Here is a 13,414-nt window from a genome sequence, read left to right on the forward strand (position 1 = left end):
CAGTATTTTTGTAGGACAAATTGTGACATTCCCCTCTATTCCTCTTCTGAGCATTTTTTTTTATATGAAATTTATTGACAAATTGGTTTTCATACAACACCCAGTGTCTTCTGAGCATTTTTACGATACTGATACTTGTCAAATGTTTGTTATGCATCGATTGATATGTTTGTGTGACTTTTTTCTTCTGACTATTAATATCACAGATTACACTGATTGATTTTTGAATATTAAAAAAATGTAATGTTTTTATTCATTTTTTGGGAGACAGAGTATGAGCGGGGGAGGGGCAGAGAGAGAGAGGGAAACAGAGAATCTGAAGCAGGCTCCAGACTCTGAGCTGTCAGCACAGAGCCTGATGCAAGGTTCGAACTCACAAACTGCGAGATCATGACCTGGGCAGAAGTCGGGTGCTTAACCAACTGAGCTACCCAGGCGCCTCTGATTTTTGAATTTTAAGCAAGACTCCCATCCTTGGGGGAAAAAACCACTTGGTCATGGAGTATAATTATTTTTATATATTACTGAATTCTATTTGGTAATATTTTGTCAAGGATTTTTGAATTTATATTCATGAGGGAAAATGGTTTGTAGTTTTCTTTTTTGTGTTGTGTTTGTTTGGTTTTGTGTCACAGCAATACAGTCTTCACAAAGTGACTGGAGAAAGTTTATCTCCTCTTTTATTTTATGGAAGAGATTGTATAGAATTGGTGTTAATTCTTCCTGAAACACTTGGTAGACTTCTTCAGTGAAACCATCTGGGCTTGGAGATTTATTTTTTTGAAAATATTTGAACTATGAATTCAATTTCCTTAATAGTTACAGGGCTATTCAAGTGAGTTCATATTGGGTGAGTTGTGCTCATCTGTGTTTTTTAAGGAAACGGTCCATTATGTTTAAATCACATTTGTATGTGTAGAGTTGTTTGTAGGATTCCTTTATCGTCTTTTTGATGCCTGTAAGGTCTGTAGTGAGATCCTCTGCTTTGTTTCTGACATTGGTAATTGTATCTTCTCTCATTTTTTTACTTTGTCCGTCATGCTAGCAGTTTGTCCATTACATGGACCCTTTCAAAGAACTAGCCCTTTATTTTCACCTTAGTATAACTTGGTAAGGGTAGAGGTCTAGGATTCTATTTGGCCTTTGCTGGTGGTATTTTGTTTTCTGTGGTATTTGGCTAGATTATAGCTGTTATTCTCCAAACATTTTTTTTCTGTTTTGTCTTTCTAGGCTTCCCCTTCCTGGTCCTTTGGCTAGAGAGAACAGGCTTTTGTTAGGCTCCAAGTCGGGGCCAGTGAGACAAAAAGAAAACCTGGGGAACTCACCATCATGGCATTCCTTGTGTCCCTAGATTATTAGCCTGTCTACCTTCTTCTTGCAACTTTTCAAAGTCTTTCTTTGTTTATTTATACAGACATACCTTGGAAATATTTCTGGTTTGGTTCCAGACCACTGCAATAAAGTGAATATTGCAATAAAGTGAGTCAAATGAATTTTTTTGGTTTTCCAGTGCATATAAAAGTTGTAGTTACACTACACTATAGTCTATTAAGTGTGCAATGGCATTATGTCTAAAAGATGATGTACATACCTTAATTAAAAAAGTTCTTTGTTGCTAAAAACTGCTATCATCTGAGCTTTCAGCAAGTCATAATCACTGATCACCATAACAAATATAATAATAATGAAAAAGTTTGAAATATTGTAAGAATTATCAAAATGTGACACAGAGAAACAAAGTGAGTAAGTGCTGTTGGAAAATGGTGCCACTAGACTTGCTCAACAGAGGGTTGCCAAGACTTCAATTTGAAAAAAATTCAATTATCTGAGAAGCACAATAAAACAGGGTATGCCTGTGTATTAAGTCTGATTTCTAGTTGTACTAGCAGGGGAAATAGGGAAAATTATGTCTACTCCATCTTTTTGCAAGCAAAATTCCCCAGGAATGTTTGTTTATTTATTTTATTTAAAACAAATTTTTATGTTTATTTATTTTTGAGAGAGAGAGACAGAGAGAGATACAGAGAGAGAGAGAGAGAGAGAGAGAGAGAGAGTGCAAGTTGGAGAGGGACAGAGAGAGAGGGAGACACAGAATCTGAAGCAGGCTCCAAGCTCTGAGCTGTCAGCAGACAGCGTGACGTGGGGCTCAAACCCAAGAACTGTGAGATCATGACCTGAGCTGAAGTCGGACGCTTAACCGACTGAGCCACCCAGATGCCCCAGGAATCTTTTTTTTTTTTTTAATTTTTTTTTCAACGTTTATTTATTTTTGAGACAGAGAGAGACAGAGCATGAATGGGGGAGGAGCAGAGAGAGAGGGAAACACAGAATCGGAAACAGGCTCCAGGCTCTGAGCCATCAGCCCAGAGCCCGACACGGGGCTCGAACCCACGAACCGTGAGATGGTGACCTGGCTGAAGTCGGACGCTTAACCGACTGCACCACCCAGGCGCCCAGGAATCTTTTTTTTTTAAGTAGTTTTTGAGGGAACTCTTCGAATGGTTAATAATATTAGCTGCCTGTCAGTGGTGATGAGTGTGGAAGATTGATCGTGTATCTTGACTACACTGTTGTGTAGCTTTTTTGATAAAAGGTGCCCCATTGTCAGATTATGAATGTTTCAGAAAGCCAAACTCATGATTACTTTCAATAGCCATCTTTTCTTTGTGGGTTTCCTTGACTGACAGAGGGATTGGATATTGTTAATTCACTCACATATTTTTTACTTGGTGAACAAGGTCCTAAATTTTTGGAGCATTTGTGGAGGTGTGATCACATTATAATCAGGGCTACCTAGACTAAGGTGTCTGATTAGTCCACTGTGTCAGACAGATTTTAAAGGCCCCCCATGATCTTCACCTCCTGGCTTTTAGGAACTGCAGAGACTAGGCATTAAGAAGTAAGGGCAGCTGCTAGCTGACATCCAGAAAGAAACTGGGAACTCAGCCCTATAGTTGCAAAGAAATGAATGCTACCAAGAACCTGAGGGAGTTCAGAAGCAGATTGTTTTCCGGTTGAGAGATGAGAATGCAGCCTGGCAGACACCTTGATTGCAACCTTGAGAGACTTACGCAGGAAATCCAATTAAGCCATGCCTCGGCTTCTGACCCTTAGAAACTGTGCAATAATAAATGTGTGGTGTTCCAGGCTACTAAATCTGTGGTAATCCATTACATAGCAATAGATAACAAATACAACAACCATGAGGACATCATCTGTGATGTAAAAGCTTTGGACATCAGAAGGTAGAGGCATGCACTCAACAAATTTTGACCTACCCACTCCCAGTAAATGGTAGGTAAGTCCATGATGGTAAGTATCCATGATGTAGTACCACAAACATAACCTGGAGACCTTGGTGGCATACTAGAACAGACTTCTCTGAATCTTGGTAGCTTCATCTGAAAATGGAGATAATTATAGTATCTACTTCACAAGATGGTTGTATGAATTATATATGATGATGTGGGTAAAGCTGTTTAGTACAAGGCCTGGAACCTTTCACGGTGGGTGGCCCAAATGAGTGTTGCTCTCGGCATCTTAATAGTTCAGTGAGGTCACATTTCTGTCATATCCTTACATTATAACAGCGATTGATTTGCAGACCAACCCTCCCCGTCCCAACTAATCAACGAACCAGTCAACGACCCTGCACGATTTCCCCAGGATCAAAGTATCATTTGGTACAGTTCCGGCTAAATTCTCACAGAATAAAGCAGTATTTCCCGTTTTTCTACGACTGCCACCACCCAACAAAAAACCCCACGGCAGCTAAGTCTTCCAAAGCACTCCCGTAACCAAATCACTGCTGTAAGTGGGCTTCTACGCAGAAACACTCACCTTTCTGGTTAATAAGGACTTCAATGAAGGATTCATTAACTCCACCCTCCCCTTCCCCCCCCCCCCGCCCCCCCCGACAGAAGAATACTATCGCCAAGGAACAAGCTCTTAATTTTATCATTCGCTCCCTGGAGAAAGCGGGGAGAACGAAGTCCTCAGGCCTGGCCTGAACGCCCTTTAGGGGCGTGGGCATCCCGGGGCCCCAGTCCCTTCCACTCGGAAATGCAGGGGATTTAAGCCAACTTCGGCGCGCCTTAATTTCATCCCAAGAACAGACTGCAATCGTTGTGTTTAAACAAACCAGCCTAAAGGCCTCAAAGCTTGAGCATAACGGGGGCCGGGGCCGGGGTAGGTCCTGGGTGCGCAGGACCCCCTGAGGACCCCAGCCCCTCCCGGGCCCCGCTGCCGCTGCTGAGTGCCACATCAGCGCCCGCGCTGCACTTCCAGGTTCCTCTCGAGGATGGAGCGAGCTAGCCGGGCGGGCGGGGGCGGGTCCAGGCCTGCGAGAGTGGCGGGCTGGTTGGCCAATAGGCAGCAAGCAGGGAGTCGCGGCCACCAATGAGCTGGAGCTTCGGGGTAGTTGGGCAGCCGAAGTTCGTGCCCCGGGCGGGGGGTGGCGGGGTGGGGGGGGGGGAGCCAGATGAGGCACATCTGGACAGCTGCGCCGAGGAACTGTGCGGCCCCTTCGCGGGCCCGACGTCAGCTGAGCACGTCCCCCACGTCCTCTCCTGCTAGACACTTTTATTATTCATATTCCCAAAGAAGCAACCGAGGATCCAGGCTTAAAACTTTTTTTTTTTCCCGCTAATTGAGACGGGGCCAGATCTCATCCCGCGCACAGTTTAATTTTCATGGGGCTCTGGGATCAAAAGAACAGAAACAGCAACAACAAAAGCCCAGCCGCTGTCTGATTTAAAACTGGCAAAGGGAGAAAAATAGTGTTGAGTAAACAGACCGAGTTGGGTAAGTTTTGGAGACGTGCTGGGTATCTGTTTCTCCCGCTGTGATCTCTCTCCTGCGTCTTTTTGCTGTTCTCATTATCTTCTCTTCGTCAGAGAGATGAAAATATCCCTCGCTGCCACAAACTGCACAGACCGTCGGCTTCCTTTTCTTCTGCTTTGCTAATAATTTAATTTTTGGTTACTTGTGTGTTATTTTAAAATTTCCCAGGGACAGAAATTTAACTGGTGTCCTGTTGTAAGCCTCTCCAGACCTCAAAGTTGAATCTGATAGATGTATTTTTCTATTTTCTTTCTGTGAGAACAAAGTATACGTTCGTAAAGCCGAAATCTTTATCCACCCCTCATTCCCCTGACTGTTTTGACAGAAGATTGAGAAAGTTATCAGACTTACTCTGAATTCACAAAACCTTTGCTTCTGTTCATTGGATGTTTAATATTAAGTAACTTAAATTCTGAATTATGTAGGTAATTGCTGTTTCACTTACATGTGAATGTAGTTGTAACCCAAAAATATCTTTTCTGTGTTCATCCATCCATAGGGGGAGGTCCAAATTCCTTCAATACGTGACAGACAACTCTGTGCATCAGTAACTTTATAATTGTATGTTAATCCCATAATTCTATCAAAATAATATTTAGAGAGATTGTTAGATGTGTATGCTTGCAGACAGTTGTGGTACATATTTCAGGATTTAGCAATGGAAATTATGGCAAATCTTGACCTAGGTGAATGACCTGAGGCCCATTCCATTCAAAACATCTGTAATTTTGCTTAAGCAATGTTTTGGATTTGAGACTTTGTCATATGTTAGTTACTGTCATGGCAGATCTGACCAGAATTGATGTTTAATTTCTCGCTCAGAAAGCCTTTGGTGGGAATTTGGTGCCATAATTGCAAGTTGCAGAGTGTGTTTTTGAATCAGAGAGGCAGTGCATTCAGTGGGTGGAACAGTTGACGTGGTTTTCAGGGATGCAGAGTTAGAAGGGACAGTGTTACAGAGAAACAGTATAAAGAGCCCATTGGCCTAGTTCAATTTGCAATCCCACTGTTCGGACCTTGGACAAGTTACTCAGAGCATCTGTGCCTCAGTTTCCCCCTCTGTAATATGGAGATAGTGATAGGCCCTACCTCACGGTATTATCTCTAGGACTAAGTGAGTTAACACAGGTGAAACAATAGTTCTGAACATAGTAAGTCTTTGCTGTTGTGCTCACTCTTCATTTCCATCCTTCTTAGCTTCCTCTGCTGCATGTCATTTTCCCAGCTACCGTTCTTACCTCCATATTAGTGGCTAGCATTTACTGAGTCCTGACTTCTTGTTAGTGATACGCTAATATTAGGCTGTGAAGGAAAGAGAGTCTTGAGAGGAGAGGAGAATTTATCAGGTACCAGAGAAAGAGCTAGGAGGTTCTGGGAGTGCAGAAGATGGAAAGAGGACTTCTTACTGTGGGATAGTTTCATAGAAGGGTTGGCTTTCTGGGAAGGGATTTTGCCCAACAGTTTTGATGGAGAGGAAAAGGATCATGGAACAGCAGGTGGCAGGTATTGTAGGAGAAAAGAAAAGCAGGGGCAAAGCACTGAGGCTGGAAAATGTGTACCTATGCTTAGGGACAGTGGGTTGTGATGCAGGAAAATCTTTGGGAGGTTCGTGGGTGGAAAGGTTGGAAAGGTGGGAGAGGTAGGAGAGGACTGCACGGAGAGCCTGATGGGGAAGGGGAGGCTTGGGATGTAGATGGGTGGGGGACAGCAAGCTGAAATGGCAGCAGTTATATGGTGAAGGTGTTTCTAGAACTATCTATCTCTGGGGTCCAGTCTCCACCTCCTGCCCAGCACACACTCCCCATCTACTCCACTGCTTCCATGATGTCCCTTCAGGGCTTGCAGGCTGTGTGGTCAGGACTGAGCAGTGAGCCTTGGCCATATCTTTTTGACTGTTTGGTGTCTCTCTGGGAGCTCTGATGAAGTGGTCTGACATTCTGGGCTATTATCCCAGATACTTTGTAGAAACAGGCCTTGCCTTGAAGTCTGACATGGATGCAATCGTTCCACCTCTCCCCTACCCTTGTACATACACAGTGTCTTCAGAGTAGCTCTTTCTCCCCCTGCTAACACCTATTCAGGTGTTAATACTTGTAACATTGTAATTTCCAATTATGGAGTTAGATGAGACCTGCAATATATACCTAAGTGGAGAGCTAGTTTGGAGCTCTCCTCCTTTTTCTTCCTTGAGAGCATTGTGCTGTGGCAGACCTCAGCTTCTCTCTGGTCCTGGCACTGCTGCTGACCAACTGTGTGACCTCAGGAAAGACGTTGAGCCATTATGCGTTTCTTTGTGCCATCATCTGTAAAATTATTAAATTACCTCTGAGATTCTGAGATGATTTTTTTTTTCTTTTCTTTTCTTCGCTGGGACAGTCTGTTGCTTGCAGATGGCTCTTTGATATGTCTATGGCTGACATTTCGTGACTACTTAATACATGGTAAACATTATTCAGGGTGCTTAAACATGTCTTAGCTCATGTAGTCCTCTCACCAAACCTATGAGGGTTGGTACCTATTGACTGAGGAGACAGAGGCATAGGCATATTAAGAGACTTGCCCAAGGTCACACAGTGAACAAATGGCAGATGCCCATCTGGTCTAACTCTAGACCCCAAGCGTTAACCACAGGCTACACTGCCTTAGGCATGTAAAGCTGGGCTATTCTTCTTGTTTGCAGTTGTGTTGGTAATCACGAAGTCCATGGGAGAAGGCTGATTGGAGGGGGAGAGCACATTTGAAGAACTGAGCTGGTAAAATTTCCTTGGAGGGGCTAGAATACCAACACGGGTCATGTCTATGGGATGTGTTGTGCCTGGAAACAGAAGACATTTTACATGTTTATAAGATGGGACTCATTGCAGGCAAGCACTCTGTCTTTTCATCCTGCTTGAACAAAACCCACGGTAGTACCTGGATATATAGTAGACATTCGATAAATGTCAGCTAGATGATTATCCATTTTGAAAAAATGAAACTGTATAAGTCAGACGCAATGGTTTCCCCTTTGTTACCCTGCTTTCTTCTCAATCTGTTACTCTCCCCAGAGAGAAGCTTTGTTACTGGTTTAGCCTAAAACCTTTCAGCCCTTCTGTAAGGATTCACTCACAGGTATAGATCTAAACAATTTGAAGATATGAATGGGACCACAATATTTTTTTAAATTGAAATATAATTCACATACAGTGTTATTGTAATTTTAGGTGTACATTAATTAAACAATTCTATACATTACTCAGTGCTAATCACGTAAGTATACTCTTAATCTTCTTTCTCTATTTCATGCCTCCCCCTATCCACTTCCCCTCAGGCAACCGCCAATTTCTTCTCTATATGTAACAGTCTATTCTTTTGTTTGTCTCTTTTTATTTTGTTTGTTTTGTTGCTTAGATTCCATGTATGAGTGAAATTATATGGTATTTGTCTTTCTCAGTTTGACTTATTTCACTTAGCATTATATCCTTTACTTAGGTCCATCCATGTTGGTGCAAGTGGAAATATCTTTTTTTTTTATAGCTGAGTAATATTCCATTGTGTATATATACCACATCTTTATTTATCTGTCGAAGAATACTTGGGTTGCTTCCATAATTTGGCTATTGTAAATAATGCTGCAATAACATAGGGGTGCATATATCTTTTCTAATTAGTATTTTCATTTTGCTTTGGGTAAATACCCAGTAGTAAAATTACTGGATCATATGGTGATTCTATTTTTAATTTTTTGAGGAGTCTCCATACTGTGTTCCCCAGTGGCTGCACTAATTTGCATTCCCATCAATAGTGCAGAGGGTTCCTTTTTCTCCACATCCTCACCAACACTCACCATTTTTTTGATTTTAGCCATTCTGACAAATGGAGGTGATATCTCATTGTGGTTTCAATTTACATTTCCCTGATGATTAGTGATGTTGAACATCTTCTTATGTGTCTGTTGGCCATCTGTACGTCTTCTTTGGAAAAATGTCTATTCGGGTCCTCTGCCCATTTTTTAATTGGATTATTTGGGGTTTTGGGGGTTCAGTTCTTTAAAATTCTTTATACATTTTGGATATTAAACCCCTATCAAACATGTCATTTGTAAACATCTTCTCCCATTCAGTAGGTTGCCTTTTCATTTTATTCATAGTTTCCTTTGCTGTGCAAAATCTATTTTGGTGTAGTCACAGTAGTTTAATTTTGCTTTTGTTTCCCTTGCCTTAGGAGACAGATCCAGAAAAATGTTTCTATAGCCAATGTCAAAGAATTTACTCCCTATGTTTTCTTCTAAGAGTTTTATGGTTTCAGGTCTCACATTTAGGTCTTTATTCTGTTTTTAGTTTAATTTTGTGTATGGTATAAGAAAGTGGTCCAGTTTCATTCTTTTGCATGTAGCTGTCCAGTTTTCCCAGCATCATTTATTGAAGTCTGTCTTTTTCCCATTTAATAATCTTGCCTCCTTTATCATAGATTAATTGATCATACAAGTGTGGATTTATTTCTGGGGTCTCTATTCTGTTATTTTGATCTGTATATCTATTTTTGTGTCAGTACCATACTGTTTGATTACTACAGCTTAGTAGTATAGTTTTAAAACTGGAATTGTGATACCTCCAGCTTTGTTTTTTTCAATATTTCTTTGGCTGTTCAAAATCCCATACAAATTTTAGGATTATTTGTTCTAGTTCTGTGAAAAATGCTGTTGGTATTTTGATAGAGATTGCATTAAATATGTAGATTACTTTGGGTAGAATGGACATTTTAACAACATTCATTCTTCCAATCCATGAACATGGAATATCTTTCCATTTGTTTGTGTCTTCTCCAATTTCTTTCACCAGTGTTTTATATTTTGGAGTATAGATCTTTCACCTCTTTGGTTAAGTTTATGCCTAGCTATTTTATTATTTTTGGTGCAATGGTAAATAGGGTTGTTTTCTTAATTTCTCTTTCTGCTGCTTCATTATTAGTATATAGAAATTCAACAGACTTCTGTATTTTATTTTGTATCCTGCAAATTTACTGAATTCATTTATGAGTTCTAGTAGTTTTTTGGTGGAGTTTTTAGGGTTTTCTATATAGAGTAACATGTCATCTGCAAATAGTGAAAGTTTTACTTCTTCCCTACCAATTTGGATGCCTTTTATTTCTTTTTCTTGTCTGACTGGTATGGCTAGAACTTCCAGTACTATTTTGAATAAAAGTATCAAGGGTGGACAACCCTATCTTGTTCCTGAAAGTGGTGGAAAAGCTCTGTTTTTCATCATTGAAAATATTGTGGTTTGGGACAACAATATATTTATTTTTAAAAAAAATGGAGAAACTGAAATATTCCAAGTCTCGTGGAAAAATGAGGCAGGTGCCAGGTAAATATTCTACTTCTATTTTTTGGGCATCAAATTATATTCTTTTATTTCTGGAGATGCTATGGTTTTGGGATAAGAACTTCTCATGATGAAGCTTGATGTAGGATTATTTCAGGTGTCCCATTATTAATTATACCCAGTCTGGATTTTAAATCTTTTTGAGACTTCATTCTTTAAGTCTTTTATATATTGAATAAACTTAAAAATAGTATTTGAAAAATATTTTAATTTGCTTTTTACTTCGTTGGGTTAATGTAGTCACTCTTAAATATAGCACTCTGACTAAGCAAACAGACTTTGGAGTCAGACTGTGAGGGTTTCAATCCCAGGTCTGCTTCTTACTAGTGTACCCTGAGTAAGTTATTTTCTCTAGGAGGCTTTATTATATTGTATTTATTATTATAAAGTGGAGATATCAGTAGGCATCAAATGAGAAAATCCATGTGAAGAATTTAGCATAGTATCTGGTTCATAGTAAAGCCTATACCTATAAGCAATTCATTTTTTATTATGGCAAATTAAACATAATAGAAAATTTGCCATTTTAACCATTTCTAAGTGTGTAGTTCAGTGACATTAGGTGAATTGACATTGTTGTGCAGAGATCACAGCTGTCCATCTCCAGAGCCATTTCATCAAACTGAAACTCCATACTCATTCAACAATAACTCCCTGGCTTGCTGCTAGTAACCACATTCTGCTGTCTCTATCAATTGGATTACTCTATGTACCTCATATAAATGGAATTATACAATTTTTTTCCTCTTATGACTGGCTTATTTCACTTAGCATAATATCTTCAAGGTCCATCGATACGATATCATGTGTCAGAATTTATACTTTTTAAGGTTGAATAATATTCCATTGTATGTTTATACTGCATTTTGTTTATCCATTCATCTGTTGAGGAGCATTTAGGTTGTTTCCATCTGTGATGGCTAATTTTTTGTGTTAATTTTGCTAGACCACACTGACAAGATATTCAGTCAAAGCTTATTCTAGATGTTTCTGTGGAAGGTATTTTTAACTTAATTTATTTAAAGTTTTTATTCATTTATTTTGAGGGGTGAGGAGGTGCAGAGAGAGAGAGGGAGGGAGGAAGGGAGAGAAGAGAGAGAGAATTCTAAGCAGGCTTTGCACTGACAGATGTGGGGCTCAAACTCATAAACCATGAGATCATGACCTGAGCCAAAACCAAGAGCTAGACACTTAGCCAACTGAGCCACGCAGATGCCCCTGAAGGTATTTTTTAGATCAGATTAACATTTAACTCAGTAGACTTGAGTAAAGCAGATAGCTCTCCGTTATTTGGATAGGCCTCATCTAATCAGTTGAAGACCTTTATAGAAAAATACCGGCCAACAATGCAAAAGAGATCCTCTTTCTCTGCATCCTCCCCAACATCTGTTGTTGCCTGAGTTGTTAATGTTAGCCATTTTGACAGGTGTGAGGTGGTATCTCATTGTGGTTTTGATTTGTATTCCCCTGATGATGAATGATGTTGAGCATTTTTTCGTGTGTCAGTTGGCCTTCTGGATGTCTTCTTTGGAGAAGTGTCTATTCATGTCTTTTGCCCATTTCTTCACTGGATTATTTATTTTTGGGTGTAGAGTTTGAGAAGTTCTTTATAGATTTTGGATAATAACTCTTTATCTGATATGTCATTTACAAATACCTTCTCCCATTCTGCTGGTTGCCTTTTAGTTTTGCTGACTGTTTCCTTCGTTGTACAGAAGCTTTTTATTTTGATGAGGTCCCAATTGTTCATTTTTGATTTTGTTTCCCTTGTCTCCAGAGACGTTTTGAGTAAGAAATTGCTGCGGCCAAGATCAAAGAGGTTTTTGTGTGCTTTCTCCTTGAGGATTTTGATGGCTTCCTGTCTTACATTTAGGTCTTTCATCCATTTTGAGTTTATTTTTGTGTATGGTGTAAGAAAGTGGTCCAGGTTCATTCTTCTGCATGTCACTGTCCAGTTTTCCCAGCACCACTTGCTGAAGAGACTGTCTTTATTCCATTGGATATTCTTTCCTGCTTTGTCAAAGATTAGTTGGCCATACGTTTGTGGGTCCATTTCTGGGTTCTCTATTCTGTTCCATTGATCTGAATGTCTGTTCTTGTGCCAGTACCATACTGTCTTGATGGTTACAGCTTTGTAGTATAGCTTGAAGTCTGGGATTTTGATGCTTCCTGCTTTGGTTTTCTTTTTCAAGATTGCTTTGGCTATTTGGGGTCTTTTCTGGTTCCATACAAATTTTAGGATTATTTGTTGTAGCTCTGTGAAGAATGCTGGTGTTATTTTGATAGAGATTGCATTGAATATGTAGATTGCTTTGGGTAGTATCAACATTTTAACAATATTTGTTCTTCCTATCCAGGAGCATGGAATCTTTTTTTTTTTCAATATATGAAATTTATTGTCAAATTGGTTTCCATACAACACCCAGTGCTCATCCCAAAAGATGCCCTCCTCAATACCCATCACCCACCCTCCATCAACCCTCAGTTTGTTCTCAGTTTTTAAGAGTTTCTTATGCTTTGGCTCTCTCCCACTCTAACCTCTTTTTTTTTCCTTCCCCTCCCCCATGGGAATGCAAGCTGGTGCAGCCACTCTGGAAAACAGTATGGAGCTTCCTCAAAAAAACTAAAAATAGAACTACCCTATGACCCAGCAATTGCAGTACTAGGCATTTATCCACAGGATACAGGTGTACTGTTTCAAAGGGACACATGCACCCCCATGTTTATAGCAGCACTATCAGCAATAGCCAAAGTATGGAAAGAGCCCAAATGTCCATCAATGGATGAATGGATAAAGAAGATATGGTATATATATATACAATGGAGTATTACTCGGCAATCAAAAAGAATGAAATTTTGCCATCTGCAACTACGTGGATGGAACTGGAGGGTATTATACTAAGTGAAATTAGTCAGAGAAAGACAAAAATCATATGACTTCACTCATATGAGGACTTTAAGAGACAAAACAGATGAACATAAGGGAAGGGAAACAAAAATAGTATAAAAACAGGGAGGGGGACAAAACAGAAGAGACTCATAAATATAGAGAACAAACTGAGGGTTACTGTGGGAGGGGGGATGGGCTAGACTAAATGAGTAAGGGTCACTAAGGAATCTAGTCCTGAAATCATTGTTGCATTATATGCTAACTAATTTGGATGTAAATTAAAAAAAAATTAAATTAAATTAAAAAACATAAAAATAAA

General features: G+C 39.8%; 1 protein-coding gene across 1 annotated transcript in view; it reads left to right on the forward strand.

Annotated features, from left to right (window-relative positions):
* The first annotated feature begins 4,471 nt into the window (after window positions 1–4,471).
* Window positions 4,472–13,414, forward strand: part of TMEM45A (transmembrane protein 45A) — a 72,876-nt gene continuing 63,933 nt past the window's right edge. Inside the window, exon 1 of the transcript XR_006585001.1 lies at window positions 4,472–4,803. The gene's annotated coding sequence lies outside the window, so the exon portion shown is untranslated. The remainder of the gene's footprint in view (window positions 4,804–13,414) is intronic.

Source organism: Felis catus, chromosome C2 (genome assembly GCF_018350175.1).
Source record: "Felis catus isolate Fca126 chromosome C2, F.catus_Fca126_mat1.0, whole genome shotgun sequence".
Taxonomy (NCBI): domain Eukaryota; kingdom Metazoa; phylum Chordata; class Mammalia; order Carnivora; family Felidae; genus Felis; species Felis catus.